Consider the following 17,673-nt stretch of genomic DNA (forward strand, 5'->3'; position numbering starts at 1 on the left):
TGGAGGAGTAGGACGATTTATACTGGAAAAAGAAAGATATGGACACAGACTCTAAACACAAGAAGAGGGGCTGCATCTACTTGTTCACTGCTGCTTCCCGGCACCTGAACCCACAGGTAGGCATTAAGCATCTGATGGATAGTCAAATGAGTGAATAAATAAGGAAACGTAATGAATTTGCCCTGATAAGGCACTGAGAACAGTGTCTGACACTGCTGGTTTTACAAAATATCATCGTACTGTAGAGCAGGAGCTGACAAACTTTCTCAGGAGAGAGCCAGGTAATAAATATTTTCTGCTTTGCATTCCCCCAAGGTCTCTGCTGGAATTACCCAAACTCTGTCAGTGTAGCATGAAAGCACCTACACGGACAATGTGCAAATGAATGAGCATGTCTGTGCTCCTGTAAGACTTTACTATGGACACCAAAATTTGAATTTCACAGAGTTTTCACGTGTCACAAAATCTTCTTTTGATTTTTTCCAACTCTTTAAAACTATTTCCAAACCGTTTAAAAATGCAAAAGCCATTCTTAGCTCACGGGCTGCACAAAACCAGGCAGAGGGCCAGATTTAGTCTGTTGTCATAGTTTGCCAATGGCACCCCCTGCCCACATCTGCTCCAAACATCTCTCTCAGTCTTACTTTTCTTATTTAGCAGCAACACATGTGATCCATCAGCCAGCACAGAACTCACTCAGTCTCCCCAGTGGCTGCATAGCAGCCCACAGGGTGGCTGGCCAGAATTTATCCTATTTATGCTCTTATCACAAGTATTTTGGTGGCTTCCAGCTCCTTCCTCCTACCCTCCCTCCCTCCCATTCTTCCTACCTTCCTTCCACCTCTCCCAGCACAAACCCCACTTCAACAGAAAGGCTGCACACATAATACTTCTTGGTTAAATCCCAAAGATCCTCTCCTACTGGTGATATGCTATGATTCCAATTAATGAAAAACAAGTGAAGGCCCTGGAGATTCCCTTTCACACAAGCTGATTCTGGTTTTCCAGAGAGCAGCTAGCAGGCCGTCTACTGGGATCTGGGAGTGTGCAGAAACCAGAATGACAGAGGAACCCCTTTCAGAAGCAAGCTAATTGCCATGTGACACAAATGAAGCCTCTCCTAGGCTCTGGCCTGGAGTGGTTTTGCAACCTGAATATGAGAAGGATCATTTAATCGTAACCACTGTGTTGGTGCAGGGATCACGGCTCCTGGTCACCTGCTGCAGCTCCAGCTGGTTCAGCCACCAGGCCTTGTGAGCTGGGCCTCTGGGTATTATTTTTAGAAGATCTTTTCATTACATAAATAACGCAAGCAGCATGGCTCTCACTGGAACATCTAATTAACTGTGGAGGAGACAGCAGCAAGGCTATCTTTTTTGAGCATCCCTATTTCTGATAACATTTTTTTCTGAGTTTCTTAACAGCCAGGTGTAGGTATTTTGGCCTGGGACTGATGTTTTAGTTAATGTTTGAGGTTTTCAAATCTGAACGAAGCAGCCTGTCACATAATTCGAAATTCATCCTCCCCTCCCTTCTTCTTTCCTTCTCTCCCTTCCCTCTGTTCTTTCCAGCAAGTATTTCTTTCAGAACTCACAAGGTGTCAAATGCTGTTCTAGGTGCTGGGGGTACAATGATGAACAGAGCAGCAGCGGTTCCTTTTTTCATGGAGTTTCAAAGAAGAATCACTTCTGTTGTATTTCTATTGTACAGCCCAGGTCCCAGGGTTTCCGGTGACCTTTTGTGAAGGCAGAAACTTCCAAAATGGAGCTTAATCCATCCTTTATCTTGTGGGCAGAGTGACTACCCTAGAGGCCATGACACCATAAGATCATTGTCACTGTTTCTCATCACATTTAAGAGAAAAAACACTTTCTTGAACTTTCCTTTTCAAACTTCCAAAGCAATGACATGCTTATTGCAGTAAACCAGTATCCTGAGGTATACAGAGAAGGCCAATGATTTGGGCTATCACACATCCAGGCCCTCATGCCCGGAAGGTGACTGCTGCTGATGGTTTGGTGTGATGGGGGCCTTCCATTCTTTCTCTGTGATTCTATGTGTACACGGGCACACAAGCTCTGCATGCAACTTTGTTCCCCTAATTCCTTTATTGTACAAGGACAACACCCCTCTGGGTCACTTAGACCTCACTCATTCTTTTGAGAACCTACGTCATGGCAATACAGCCTCTTATTGGGCTAAATGTATGAAGGATGTCTGTGCCAGCAGGTTTGCAAGCAGCAAAAAGCAGGAAACCTCCACAGTGTCCAGCAGGGGATGGCTTAAGAGATCATGGCACAACGTTACTGTAGGATTGCCCTGGGCATGGTGAGATCGCATATTAAATGAAATGTCATTTCATCCTCACAATAACCCAAGTGTGAAGGAAATCATTACTCCACTTAATGCTGACAGAGTGAGGCTCAGAGAGGCCAGATGATGTCACAGGCGAGTAAGTAGCCAGAGCGCCTGGATTCAAACTCAGCTCACACTCCTTCAGCCTACCTTAGTGTCTGTGCTTAGATCAGACTTCAACCCATCCTTCCAGCTAGATCCCACCAAACACCCCTGTAGTTGTCTCCTAACTTTGCCATTCAGGCAACCCAGCCTTTCTCCAAATGTATCACACCTTCTCACTCCTGCCTTTGTTGTCTCCCTCACCTGGAGCCTTGTTCTTCCCTGTATTCACTTGACTACTCTTCTCTCATGGCCCTGCTCAAACATCTCCATTTCCCTGGAGCCTTCCTGAATGCCTGGAGGCAGAAGAATTCTCCCCTGTACTTTGTACCAAGTTATACTGTTGGCACCTGCTGCCTTGTAGTGTTAATATGGCTCTGTGTTTGCCCTCCCCACAGGGCCTGGATCTTGTCCTTCTCTCTTCAACCCCCGTCCTCCCACCCATCCATCCATCTACCCATCCAATATTTTCTGTTATCGATATAACAAGAAAAGTACAGGGTACGTGGAGTGCAAGTGAGCGTGTCAGTGTGTGTGTGCACATGTGTGTGTGTGTGTGTGTGTGTGTGTGTGTGTGATTTCCCCACCTTGGAAATATATGGGTACTCACCTTGGGATTCAATGGGTCTGGTTAGTATCTGAACAGATATGTGCAAATGGGCCTATTTGCCCCGGCATTTTATGGTGAAAATTTTCACAAGCAAAAAGTTGAAAAAAAAAAAAACCCACAATACAATATACACGAAATCTTACCCAACTGTCCATCTCATTCTGTGTGTTGTGTGTGAAAATCACGTGAAATTCATTAAGACAGCCTCCAGTCACTCCCTCTACCCATCTCAGAGGCTGAGCACAGATGTCACAGCTGCTTCCCCTTCTCATCTTTGTCTTATAATAGCCTTTCAAAAGGCACCTTCTGGAGAATTTGCTCAGGGTTGCAGTACTCCTCACCGCCTCCGGGGGAGGCTTCTGACCTTTCCCTGTGGTTATCACCTAGCAAATGCAGCCATAACAAAGGGCAGAGGCCTCATTGTGAGGCCACACTACCCAATTAGCCCTCAAGAGCTGCCCCAGCCCAGCGTGAGAAGTGCACTCACTGCACTCTGGGATGTGTTTTAAACCTGCCGTGTTGGGCTCTGTGCCGCGGGGAGGTCTGACCACTTTCCATTACTAGCTTTGGTTGGTCTCTAAGTTTAGATCCTTGACCTGACATTCCAGGCTCTTCGTGCCAGGTTCTGTCTTCTCTCTTTCCTCTCAGCTCCTGCCTGCCCTGCACGTTTTTGTGTCCTAGGACAGCACTTTTGAGAAACACAGCTCTGGTGACACTGAATTCCTCTGGTTTTGAAAGTGCCAGGTCCATTCTGACTCCTTGCCTTTGCATAAGCGGTTCCCCCCCTGCCTGGAGTGCCCGTCCCCCCTTTCTATTGCCTGGTGAGCCCTCATTCTCCCGTAAGACCTGGCCTCCTCTGCTCACACAGCCCGGAAGGCTTCCAGAGGTACTTGCTCCAAGCCACCTCTGGCACAGGCTTGGGCTTTCTGGGGAGCAGTGGGTAGAATTCGGGAATCTCAGTGCCCCAGGAAAACTCTCCTCCTCGGGGCAGGGGGTCCTTGCTGATTCATTATCAGAATGTGTCTCCCCAGGAACTGAATTGTGTTGGCTGGGGTCCAGAACATCATTTCCCACCTCGTTCCTCCCACGTAGCACAAAGTAAGAGAACACAGAGGCTTGAGGCTCGAGGGTCGCCCCACCAGCACAGATGTAGCCCAGAGGCAAACCCAGGTCTGCCTTGTGCCTCAACCTCCCTCTCAGTGTTCCTCACAGACAAAATCCCAGAAGAAATGCCACTGGTGATAGGTTCTGTTCGCTAAAAAGAGGGATGAGGCCATCCAGAAAAGCCGCTAGGCTAGGGGCTCAGGTCTTTTCCCTTTCAAATTTTATCAGAGTCCAGCACTTTCTTTTCCCTTTTTACTGGAAGTGAAGTGAAGTTCCCCTTTTAAGGTTTAAGTACCGCAGCTCCAGGCACAGCCCCTCGGGGAGCTGGCATTGTGCAAACAGCCAGCAATTTGGGGGGATCAGTTAAGGCTTGTCTGATTGGGTTTCACATCCGGCCTGACAGATAGATCTGATTTTCCAAACAATAATGTACACTGGAGAAGAAAACGGTATTCATCAGATAACCTCTGTATGCTAGGTACCTTCTGGGTGGACCAGGAGGCAATCCTGTGAAATAGGTGATTTGGTCCTTATTCTGCAAAAATTGGCACACAGAGAAGTGAAGGGGAGCCCCAGGGGCTGAAAAGCAAGGACTCTGGACAGATTTGGGTTCTGATTCCAGTGCTGTCATTTGAAGCTTTGTGACCTTGGGCACTGTACTGCAACCTCTCTGAACCTTAGTTTCCTCAGTTATAAAATTTGTAAAGTAATATGCCCTCCCTCACTCGGTGGATGTGAAAATGCAGAGTAAGTGTCTGTAAAACACTCGCTGCCTTGGCACATGGTAGATTCTCACCAAATGTCATCTGTATTATTGTGTAAAGCTCTACAGCCAGGAAATAGCACATATGAACACTCCATATATTGATTGAGTGTCTTCCAGGTGCAGACGCTGTACTGGGCTCTTGGAATACAGCAATGAGGTGACAGACACATATAGAAGCTTCTGGTAGAGTGGGGGAGACAAAAATTAAGCAACTCACTGTAGAATTGCTCATTTAATAGTCATATTGATATATATATGTGTATATATATATATATATATATATATGTCTGAATATCTATCTATCTATCTATCTATCTATCTATCTATCTATCTATCTATCGCACAAAACCTCCAGGTGGGAGATGGTGGATTTAACCCCAGAGCCATGAGAAGCTTCAAGGGTAGAGGGAGGGGTGTGAGCAAAGGGCGATGTGACAGGAGGCAGGAAGGGGCCCACTGCCCTGCTGTCCTGCTGTCTGTTCCAGGAGGTGGGGTGTGGCAGTGGAGGTGGGCCCAGGCTGAGCCCTGCTGACCACCCCCAGTAATCACCATAGGCCATGAGACAGAAGTCACTGGTTCCTGAAAAGGCAGTTTCTTGTCTTTATGAGCCCTCATTTCTTAGAACCTCCCCCCTATAATTGGCCATTTCAAATGTCCAATTACTGGTATCTGGTGTTGCAAGCATTAGAAAGTGGCCCCAGCAACAGACTCTCAGGAATTCCACCCCTGTCAGGAGTCCCAAAGAGGCCAGAGAAGCAGGAGTTATATCCAAGGGGCAACTTTCATTTCTTAAGAGGGAAGACAAGCCTTTGCAAGCTCCAGAGTGGCCATACTCACGTAGGGTGCTGAGCAAATGTGACCAAGGCTCAGAAGGTCCGTTGGAACTGAAATGACCTTGGTCTTTCCAGAGAGTCTTTTCTTCCCACTTACAGATGCCAGGCAAGGTGCAGCTCCACTTAAGAAATGCTGACTGCCTGTTAGGCGCTAGGAGCTCTGGGGCTCCTTCTTACCATCGCCCAGGAGCCTGATGCAAGCTTTGGGGCGGGGGCAGAGGAGAGAAACAAAGTGGACATGGCAGGTCCCAGCCCCCACAGTTCAGACACAGCCAAGCAACCGGTAACAGGGGCCGTAGTGGGAATGATGAGGGGCTGTGGGAACTCAGAGGAATGAGGTTGGACTCTGTGGCTAGTGGCAGGTGACAGCTCTGTGTGCGCCCGCACTTTACTGAGCCTGGAAAACCCTATTAATGTTAAGAACACTCAGACTCCTGACCTAGCAGTTGCGTTTCTAGGATTTTGTGCTGTGACTCCCCACAGCACTAACTGTGTTAGCAAAAGCTGGAAATGGTGTAGAAGTGCAGAGGACACAAAGCAATGAAGCTATCAAAAAGACTGAGTAGGTTGTCTGGGCTGATGTGGGATGGTCTCCAAACATGTGCCGAGGAGGATAGGAATAGGGGGAATGTGTGTCCACACCCCCACCTCCTGGAACAGACAGCAGGACAGCAGGGCAGTGGGCCCCTTCCTGCCTCCTGTCACATCGCACACACATCCACACGTGACTGACTGAGGAAGGGTACTTGCCAGAAGGGTAAGGTGGGTGGTTCCCTCTGGGGACTTGGGGGTTGAGCCACAGGTGGGAGAAAGACTTCTTTTTTGTTTTGCTTTTAAGATTCATTCATTTATTTATTTGAGACGGTGGGGAGGGAGAGCACAAGTGGGAGGAGCAGAGGGAGAGGGAGAGAGAATCTCAAGCACACTCTGCCCTGAGTGCAGAGCCCAACATGGTGCTTGATCTCAGGACCCTGAGATCAGGACCTGAGCCTAACCAAGGGTCACACCTTCAACCAACTGTGCCACCCAAGCACCCCATGAGACTTCTTTTACTATATGCCCCTTTGGGACCTTTTGAACCTTTTTGCTTTGGGGATATATCACCGATTCAGAACCTAACAGCCACATAGTTTGACAGGTGGAGAAGGGAAGGGGCAGAGTGTGCCTGGCAGAGGGAACAACACATGGGGATGGCAGCGGGGTGATCACATCATGCCGAGGAGCAGGACCAGCCATGTGGATAGTCAGGGCTCCAGGCCAGGGCTGGTACTCAGTCTGCTAAGTCCAGGGGCCCCGGCTAAGAAATCCTCCACTCCAAGTTCATTGCCTGCAGGCACCATACTCTCTTCACACTCACTGCACAGGTTTGGGAGTCACTCTGGTCATGCCATGCCCCTCCAATGCTTTCTTGTTGTTAGCATAAGGAACACCATGCCTGCCACACCCTGTATGATCTGGCCTCTGCCAACCTCTCTGGCTGATTCTCCAGGGGAAGTTGGAGCTGGGGATGGAGTGCCCAGGAGGTTAGACTTAGATGTCAGAGAAAGACAAACACTATATGACTTCACTCATATGTGGAATTTAAGAACATAGGGGAAGGGAAGGAAAAATAAAATAAAATGAAAATAAAGAGGGAGAAACACCATAAGAGACTCTTAACTCTACGGAACAAAGTGAGGGTTGCTGGAGAGGAGGTGGCCGGGGCATGGGGTAACAGGATGATGGGCATGAAGGAGGGCACTGGATGGAATGAGCACTGGGTATTGTATGCAACTGATGAATCACTAAATTCTACCCCTGAAACTACTAATGTGATATATGTTAATTAAGTTGAATTTAAATTAAAATTTTTTTAAAAAAAGAGTTTGAACTTAGTTCTGAAGGCAATAGAAAGCCACTGGGGCTTCAATCAGCAGGCTCAAGATTACCCAGGAAACTGGTAGCAGATCTGGGAACACGGCTCTCCTGATCCCACAACCAACCATCAATGAGGACGCTCTTCTTCCTCCTTAGCAAGTATAGAATTCTTATCTCATAACAAGCCTGGGGCTCTCTCTACATACATCATCTTGTTTATGCTTTACCACAGCATCTTGAGGCAAGAGATCTATTCTGCATTTTACAAAAGTAGGAACCAAGGCTCAGAAAAGTTCGGGAACTTGCCCAAAGTCTCAGCACCATTAAGCGGAAAAGTCAGGATTTGAATCCAGGTCTGCTGGACTCTGGAATCCCTGTACTGGGCCACTATGTATTTATCTTTTCCTGTGGAGAAAGAAATTACTGTTTGAGCTTTTTAAAGAGATAGTGTGATTGCCTGGGCATCTTCAGCATGAAACACTTCCTTCTTTGCAATAGCATTAACGTTAGTCTTTCATCTTTGTGGTTGTAGACTTCTACTCCCTTTCCAGCAGTAGGCTAGACATTTGGTAAAAGCCCTACAGGCAGGAAAAGACCTCTGGTGGAGGCCGTTCTTTAGAGAGAAAGGTGCTGGATCCCAGTCATCTGAGCTTTGGTCTCACCTTTCATTTCCTCAAGGGGCCCAAAGCCAGGAATTGTGTTTGCTTCTGTCCTCAAGCATGTCTTGTTTCAAGCACTGCAGCCCGCTCGGGGCCCCTCTGCACAGGCTGAATGGTGAATGGGTCTGAAGGCTGTCCAGAATTTGGGGCAGCTCGGCACAGGGTGGGGAGAGCCCCACCCACTCCTTAGCCTAGAGTAAGGCCATGGGATCAAAGTGGACAATTTTTTATGATGAATGTTACCACCTTGGCATCACACTGACGGGAACAGTGAGATCCACACACTGGACCAGAAGCCGGGATACTGTTCACTTCCATTTGCTGGGCACCTACAGATAGTTTACTATCCCTGTGAGGCCAAGATTATTATTATTATTCCTTCTTTGACAGATGGTGAAACTCATGTTCAGAGAGATTAAGGTCACTTGTCAAGGGCACATGGCTGGTAAAGAGGCAGGCAGGGGGCTTGGAACCAGGCCTGATTCATAGTCTCTGAATGTCCAAGACATGCATCTCCCTGCTCATCCTCTGATTATCTGTGCGACCAGTTCTTGGTGAGGTGATTTCTTATCAGTGAGAGACCCTATGCTGTTTGCCTGGCCTCTGCCAATGGCTGGATGTGGGAACCTGAAGCCACATTTGGTGGCAATAAACTCCCTTAGATATTGTTTGTCTGAGAAAGTCTTTATTTCTCTTTCATTTTTCGTTTCAATTAAGGTGAGTTCACATAACAGTGAATTAACCATTTCGAAGTGTACAGTTCAGTAGCATTCGGTACATTCATAATGTTGTGGTACCAAAACATGTTCATCACCCCCAAAAGAAACTCCACACCCCTTAAGCAGTCACTCACCATCCCCTCTTATCCTGGTCCCTCCCAACTACCAATCTGCTTTCTGGCTTTTTGGCTTTGCCTCTTCTGGATATTGTGGGCACAACGTGTGCATAAAATTGAGAAGCATGGGGCTGGGGCAGACCCCTGATTCTCTTTTCTACTCTCTGCCTCCCTTTCATCCACCTAGGTGCTCAGCTAAGTACTTAGGTATCATCACCCCTGACATCCAACCTACCAGCAAGCCCGGGGAACCTGCCTCTGAAATGTGTATATCTAGGATGTGGCTACTTACTTTCCTTGGCCTCTGCCACCAGTGCGGTGTTGGTCCAAGCCAGTAACACCTCTTGCCTGGGCTTTTTTTTTTTTTTTTTTTTAAGATTTTATTTATTTATTCATGAGAGAGAGAGAGAGAGAGAGAGAGGCAGAGACACAGGCAGAGGGAGAAGCAGGCTCCATGTAGGGAGCCTGATATGGGACTCAATCCTGGGACTCTAGGATCACGCCCTGGGCCGAAGGCAGCACTAAACCGCTGAGCCACCCGGGGATCCCTTGCCTGGGCTTTTTCATACCACTCTCGACTGGCCTCCCTTCTCTCTTGCCAATGCTGTACTGTGACACCCTCTCCTTGGCTCAGAAGGCCCCATGGGATCTGCACCCTACCTACCTCTCTGGGATCCTACATAATGCCTAAGGTCTCAGTGGGCACCTGGCCCCTCTGACCTTGCTCCAGTGCTGTGGACATGTCACTCGCTCCTCCTTGGAAGTGTGCCTGTGGTGTGCTACTAACCTGGACATTCCACTCTTGACACAAATATCAGTTCCACAGACGGGCCCTCCTTGACCCCCCAAAGCAGCTCTCATCACCTCTATCATATCCCTCCCTTTGGCTTCCACAGAGCACATTTTTTCCCCTGGCATTTTTCTTGCTTCCCTATATTTGTTCACTATCTCTCTCTCCCCACTGGAACATGGGTACCACAAGGGCCAGGATCCATTCTGTCTTATTCCCTGACAGGCATTTAATGAGGGCTCAATTAATACTTATTGGATTGACATGTTGAAAACAACTGTCATAACAATATAATATCCCATTTACTGGGCACTTTTAAGGTGCCATGCGATGTTCTAAGTACTTCATACACTTTATCCCATTTAATCTCTGCAACAACCCTATTATGTGGATTCCATTATTCATTTCCATTTTCTAGATAAGGAAATTGAGGTTTAAGTTGTTTTGTGACTTGGCCAAAGTCCATGGCCAGCAATGGCTTGGCAACTGTGAGGAAAGTCTGGGGAAGGGCTTTCAGAGCAGGAATTGGACCAGACCAAATGAAAATTCTGCCTTGGTTCTTCTGCAGGAGGTGAGACCCTGGATTGCCAATGTTTGTAGGGGGGCCCAAATCTCTGCCGCCTGGCGGGGGAGAGGTAGGGTAGAGGGGGCACAGGGTTAGGAATTTAAACCCTGAGTCTGAGTCCCTGGTATGACTCTGACTGGCTATGTTACCTTCAACAAGTTCTCCACCCTCAACGTCCTCAGCAGAAAAATGAGGAGATGGGCTTATAATATCCCAAAGATTTCTTCCAACAAATTTATGTTTGTGTATGTAGAGAGGTGCTGGGAAAGATGGAATCATGAGCTCCCAAAATAACAAAATAGGAGTACTCTGGATAGAAACAACATTTAGTGGTCACCCCGTAGTCAAGAACCCCTTGTACAGCATCCCTAAAACAGGTAGTGAGGCACAATCACCTTGCATACCTCCAATGATGGGGGACTTACTATCTCAGAAATTATTTGCCAACTAGTCACAGCCATTTAAAGACATTATAGAGCCAACACACTCTTTGTTTTGGAGGCTACCCCACTGCATAATAAATGCATTTTAATGTATGCATATTCCAAAGAAAAGAAAATGTGTACTTAGCTATTTAGTATAATGAGGCTGCCACTGACCAGCTGTCATAGTGGCATATTCGTAGATAGCCAATTAAACATTTATTACTTGCAATTTTGTGATTTTCTTTTTGTATTTTAGATCTAGAGTGTGTGTGTGTGTGTGTGTGTGTGTGTGTGTGTGCCTATATGAGTTTGCAGACATTTTTATAGCTTCCTTAAAGCTCTGAAGTCCCATAGAACAAAATACCCTTTGCCAGGCAGTTCGACAGAGCCCGTTGTTCTCCTGAGTGTTTGCTTCTTTACCATCAAACAGCCCTTGGGCCCTCAGACTGGACTCTCTGCCATCATCACTGCCACCATGGCACTTGCCTGTAGCTGCTACCATCCACGTCCTGGCCACCATCATCTCCATCACCATATCACCTCCCCCCACCTCTGGCCACAATTGTCCCAGGCGCTGGACACGGGAGCCGCCCCAGCCAACACGGGATCACCCTCCCTCTCCATTCCTCTTCCCCCCAATCTCACTCCAGGTTTTGCCCTTCTGACAAGGTACAGCTTGCTCCTACAGGTGACAGTCTTGCAGCCGGCCGGCCAGGTCACCTTAATGATGGCGGCAGCAAACAGTGAGCATTTGCCCGGAACATTCACACACACTGGCTATCTTACATAATCCTCTCTGTCCTCTCCCACTTTCCATTGCCCCTCCACATACTTGTGCCCTCATTTTGGGTCCTGCAGGAGAACTCTGGCGCAATCCAGGCAGTCACTATTACCCCATTTCGCAAATGTGGCACAGAGAGGCGAATCGCCTAGGCCAAGGCTGGAAGAAGCCCCTTGGTTTCCCATTCCCGACAGCTTACCCCGTTCCACACCCCCTGTGTTTCTCAAACCTCATTCGATCATGCACCACTTCCAGGATTCTTGCCAAAACCACAAAATACTAGTCCTTGTTTTTCACTTCGTATTTTTCTTTAATGTGATTGAATTTATTGCAAAAGGAATTGTTTCAGGGATGCCTGGGTGGCTCAGTGATTGAGCATATGCCTTTGGGTCAGGTCGTGATCCCCGGGTCCCACATCGGACCCCCCCAGGGAGCCTGCTTCTTCCTCTGCCTCTGCCTTTCTCTCTGTGTCTCTCACGAATAACTAAATAACATCTTAAAAAACAAAAATAAAAACAAAACAAAACAAAAAACAAGGAGCCCTCCCCAGCAGCTACAGTGCATTCTAATTCCAGCTCTGCTACTTACCAGTGAGGCAATCCTGGCCAGGAGACTTGGCTTGGAGCCCCAATTTCCCTTCCCATGAAATGGAGATAACAACCCCAACTACATAAGGGTGGGGAGAGGCTCTCGGGCTTAAGAGCAAGGCACTTCTAGGGCCAGGTACCCCACTGCTTCTCTCCGCAGGGCATGGTGTCTCTCTGCCTCAGATTCCTCTACGGGGAGAATGGAAATGATGATAGTTTCTACATTATCTGACTGTCGTAAGGAAGAAACGGGCATAGGTGTGTAAAACCTCAGTAGTTGGTGCTCAGTGGGTATGAACTGTCTACATCATGCCCAAGCACTCAGCACGATGGTTGACCCAGACCCTGTCTTCCTCTAGCTGCCCCCCGCACCCCCCACCAACTAGGCTCTGTCCTGCCTTGTCCCTTCTCCTTCCACGACCTCACCATGTCCCCTCCATCAGCTACATCCCCTGGCAATACCCTGAGTTCCTAGACCCTGCCCTGGAGGACCAACCCATGGCTCTTCGGCCTCTGCCCTAGATGCCAGGCTTCCCAGAAATGTCCACTCAGCCCAGTCCAAACACAGAACAAATTGTAGGTTTAACTGTATTATTCCCGACAGTTGAGTGCTGGGAATGACTTCTAGGTCTAATTTCTTAAAACTAGAAGATTGGTTCAGCAAATTATGTCATAACGGGATCTTGATAGCCATCACTATCACGTCTTGGAAACTATGAAATAATAAGGGAAAATGTTTATATTTAAGTAATAAAATAGCAAGATTGAAATTGTATAGAGAAGATGTATATTATGACTGAGAATGCCTATCTTGTTAACCTACAGGAGGAAAAAACAACTAGAATTAATGTCTAGAAGGGCAGACTGGATGGTAATAGTGGTTTTCTTTGGATGGTGGCACAATGACTTATTACTACCTTCTTCTAAATTTCTTTATTCAAAATTTCTACATTGAGAATTAATTCTACAGTGACTGAAAAAACAACACAAAGACGCAGAAGTGTGTATGCTGTACTTCTTGGATATCAGATATGCATAGACACAGATATATATATATACATATATATATATGTATATATATATATATATGCTTTTTTGCACAAAGAAAATTTGGAAGGATACACAACAAACAAAAGTGAGCCCCTCACTTGGGCAGATGGGGGCAGGGTGGAGTGAGGCTCCCCTGTGCACCTTTGATATCGTACTTCTGACCCCATGAATGTTTTCTCTAATCAGAAAGTGAAAAGAAAAAGAAAACATAACCATCTAATAAACCTTTAGCCATGGCAGTATTTTCCCAAATGGGCTCTGCGGACATTTGTTCAAGTTGCTGAGTCTGTCAGCATGTGCTGGGATTGAGAGAGGCTGGGGATTGCAGAGCTCCCAATAAGCCAAATAAGGTCCCAGAGCCCACCCTCATCCTGCCTTATCTTTCCTACAGAGCCTACCTGAAGAATGATGCTCCCAGGACCAGTTTCGGGAATATAGGACACGAGAAAGTTAGGAGGCTGGTCATGCTTCCTGAGCCAGGCAGGCTGTGTATGGATTGTTTTCACCCGCTGTGGGCCTGTGGGGGTGTGGGCATGCCTTGGTCAGAGGGGTGGTCACTGTGGTCACTACGGGCCCAGTACCACCAGATTGCCAGCTTCTTTTGAATAAGCTGGGTTTTAAATGAAATCTGGCTATAAAATAAAATATCTAACCTTTTCAATGCAATCTCTTCTCTTTTTTTCCCCCTAACATCGTATGATTCCCTGCAAAAGTCCTCCACGAGCTATGAGCTCAGCACGTTGCCGACATTCTCAGAGAGCCATGTTGGCCCTGAGGATTTTCCTCTTCTAGTCCCCCACCCTCTTTCATGATGGCTTTGAGAATTTTGACCCAGATCAGCATCAAACTCATTGGCCAATTGCTCAGGGGAGTTTGCCTTCCTTCTGGTTGAAAATTGGGCTGACATCCATCCATCTCTGCCCCCGGAGTATGGGAAGGAGTCTGGGAGAGGGCCGACTAACTCTAGCAACCAGCCGTCTCGTGGGGAGTGAACCTCTGCGCCAGGCAGTGACAGTTAGTGGCCTTGCAGCTGGACTCCCACTCTGGGCTCTAACAGCCTTCTGGTGCCGGTGTCTGCACACTCCCCCCACATCACCACCTGCCCCCCCCCCCCCGCTGCCCTCTTCAGCTTCAGTTTCCCTTCCCCTCCTGCCATCACACCCTTTGTGCGCCAGCCAGCCAGGAAGTCTCATCCTTCCTTTAACTCTCCATATTCTCGCATCTCAGGGCCTTTGCACATTGTGATCCCTTGGTCAGGATCATCATCTCCTGCTGCTGCCTCTGCCCTTCTCAAACGATACATCCCTTTGCCTTTTCTGTTGTAGCCAGCCCCCCAGGAGGCTGGCATCCACTGTTCCTGCACTGTTCGTTATTTAGACTCCCCTTTCTCCTTCAACCCACGTTCCCTTCATGTGCTGTCACCCCCCAAAACAGCTTTTAAACCTGTTCCCTTGTCTCCAGTGGCAGTGTTCCAGCCTTTATCCAGCTCACCTGGATGACAGAAGGGCTGTCCTGACTGCACTCCAGGTCTCGGCTCCCTCATCAGCCCCACCTGCCTCCACATTATCTGAGGAAAGGGCGTTTTAGAAAACACATCCTGATCACCTCTATTCTCTGCCTAAAGCCCTCGTGTGGCTCCCCAGCCTACAGGACAAAGTGCAAACTCCTCAGTTTGGCATTGTGGGATCCAACCCTGGGGACTCCTCTGTTACCTCCTTCCACTGCCCCTCACGCCACAGGCAAAACCTAGCTGTCTGGCATGCACCTGGAGGTTTTGTGGCTCTGTGTCTTTGTACATCTCTTTCTCCACCTGGAATACGCTTTGACTACCAGTTGCCCTCCCCATTCACCTCTACTCCCAACTCTGTGAATCCAGGGTTGGTTGGAGGTTAGATTATTTTTGCAGCAAAGGCAGACGATTCCAGAGCTGAAAGTGGTTGAGGTGGAACGCCTGGGGGGCTCAGCGGTTGAGCATCTGCCTTCGGCTCAGGTTGTGGTCCCCGGGGTCCTGGGATCAAGTCCCACATCGGGCTCCCCATGGGGGGCCTGCTTCTCCCTCTGCCTGTGTCTCTGCCTCTCTCTGTGTCTCTCATGAATAAATAAATAAAATCTTAAAAAAAAATGAAAGTGACTGGAGGTATCCAGTCCTTGCTGGAGCTGTTGACAATTCTCCCTGCTGTTCCTGGAGGTAGGGCACCAGGTCAAGGCCACCACATGTTCCTGGAGACTGTCCATGGGGCTGGCGATAATCAGCCCTCTGCTTGCTCCAATCTATGACCAACTTGGCTCCAGCTACCTTTCCCTCACTGCCACGGCGCCAGGCCCGCGCCCTCCTGGCAGTGCTGTCACACGGAAGCTGGCATCAAGAAGGACAGAGTCAGGTTCTATGAGATCAGCCAGTGTGCCCCTGCCTGGTTTTCGGATGGAGCAGTTGGGGGCTCAGAGAGGGACAGTGGCTTGCCCGGGGATGATGAAAGGTGTCATCCTTTCATGCCTCGGAGTCATGCCTCGGAGCCCAGCATTTCCAGATCAGATAGTTAAAAAAAAAAAAAAAAAAAAAAAAAAAGAACAATCAAAGAATACCCTGAGATTCACTAGCAAGGGCCTGGGGAGGAGGGCCTTAAATTGACAGGACAGGGCAGGCCTACTGAGGCTGACCCCAGAGCTGCTATGCACCTGGTGGTCCTGCAGAGGAAAACAGCCTGAGCCGTGCAGGACTTTAGTGGGGACCAGATTGCCGTTGTGAGGTCAGTGTGGTTGGTATATGGTAAGTGAGCAGAGATGCAGTCAAAGCTACAGGCAGGGCCTGATCACAATCGTGTTGGGCCTTATAGACCTCGGTAGGGTTTGCATTTTAGTCCGCGTAAGGGAATGACACAATCAAGTTTTGACTCTGATCTGAGTAGACAGTTCTGCAAACTATATATACAAATGGCCAACAAGCACCTGAAAAGATGTTCAAATTCATTAGCTCTCAGGGGAATGCAAATCAAGACCAAAATGATACCACATCATACCCACAGAATCCAAAAGTTGGGTAATTACGGTTGGTGAGGATGAAAAGAAGCTGGAACCTTCATCACACTCTGGTGGGGCAGTAAAAGGTTCAGGTGCTGGGGTGCCTGGGTGGTACAGTTGGTTCAGCATCTGACTCTTGATTTGGGCTCAGGTCATGATTTCAGGGTCATGAAATTGAGCCCAGCATCGGGCTCCACGCTCAGCACAGTCTGCTTAAGATCCTTTCTCTCCCTCTGCCCCTCCTCCCCGTCTCCACTCAAGCATGCATGCTCTGTCTCTCTCTCTCTCATATAAATAAAAAAATAAATAAATATTTTTTAAAAAATAGGTTTAGCTGCTTTGAAAAACGCTCTGGTAGTTCCTCAAAAGGTTAAACACAGCATTACTATATGGCTTAGTAACTCTTCTAGATATATCCCTGGAAGAAATGAAAATATGTCTTCAAAATCGGTACACAAATGTTCATAGCAGTATTATTCATAATAGCCAAAAAAGTGTTAACAACTCAAATGCCCATCAATTGATGAATGGGTGAACAAAATGTGGTGTATCCTCGAGTGGAGTATTATTTTGGTCACATAAAGGAATGAAGTATTGATACATGTTACATACAACACAGATGAACTTTGAAAACTTGCTAAGTGAAATAAGCCAGACACAAAAGGCCATCTCTTATTCCATATAATCACATATTATATGATTCCATTGATATGAAATGTCCAGAATAGGCACATCTATAGACAGAAAATAGATTAGCAGCTGCCTAGTCTTGAGAGGGAATGGGGATTGATTGGGGGGATGACAGTTAATGGGTACAAAGTTTCTTTAGGGGTGATGAAAATGTTCTGTAATTAGATCATGGTGATGGTTGCACAACATACTGAAAACCATTGACTTGTAGACTTTAAATGGTGAGCCTTATGGCATATGAATCACGTCTCTATAAAGCTTGAATTTTGTTCTGAAGGACCACTCTGGTTGCTGGTGGGGGCAGAGTGGCAGCAAGGAGGCCAGGCAGCCAATAATGCAATCACAGGCTCAAAGCGCCCAGCACACAGGAGGCACTTAGTCTATCTGTGGACGCCTCGCACAGGCTGATCCCTGTTTGGGAAAGCCCGTCTCTTCTCATCCAGCCTTTCTTAACTCTGCACTGTTGACATTTTGCACAGGATGATTCCTTGCTGTGGAGGCACCATGGGATGTACATCATGGGATGTTTAGCAGCACCCCTGCCTCTACTCTCTAGAGGTCAGCACATCCCCCCACCCAAGTTGTGACGATCAAAAATATCCCCTAGGAGACCAAACTGACCCCAATTGAGAACCACTGCTCTAAC

At 47.6% G+C, this 17,673-nt stretch overlaps 1 protein-coding gene across 10 annotated transcripts in view; it reads right to left on the reverse strand.

Annotated features, from left to right (window-relative positions):
• HRH2 (histamine receptor H2) overlaps window positions 1-17,673 on the reverse strand; it is a 72,381-nt gene that overhangs the window by 51,535 nt on the left and 3,173 nt on the right. Inside the window, exon 1 of one of the 10 annotated variants that reach the window (XM_072824085.1) lies at window positions 3,211-3,427. The exons of the other annotated variants lie outside the window; for them this stretch is intronic. The gene's annotated coding sequence lies outside the window, so the exon portion shown is untranslated. Of the gene's footprint in view, window positions 1-3,210; window positions 3,428-17,673 lie in introns of those variants that run through there. 10 annotated transcript variants of the gene reach the window in all.

This window comes from Canis lupus, chromosome 4 (genome assembly GCF_048164855.1).
Source record: "Canis lupus baileyi chromosome 4, mCanLup2.hap1, whole genome shotgun sequence".
Taxonomy (NCBI): domain Eukaryota; kingdom Metazoa; phylum Chordata; class Mammalia; order Carnivora; family Canidae; genus Canis; species Canis lupus.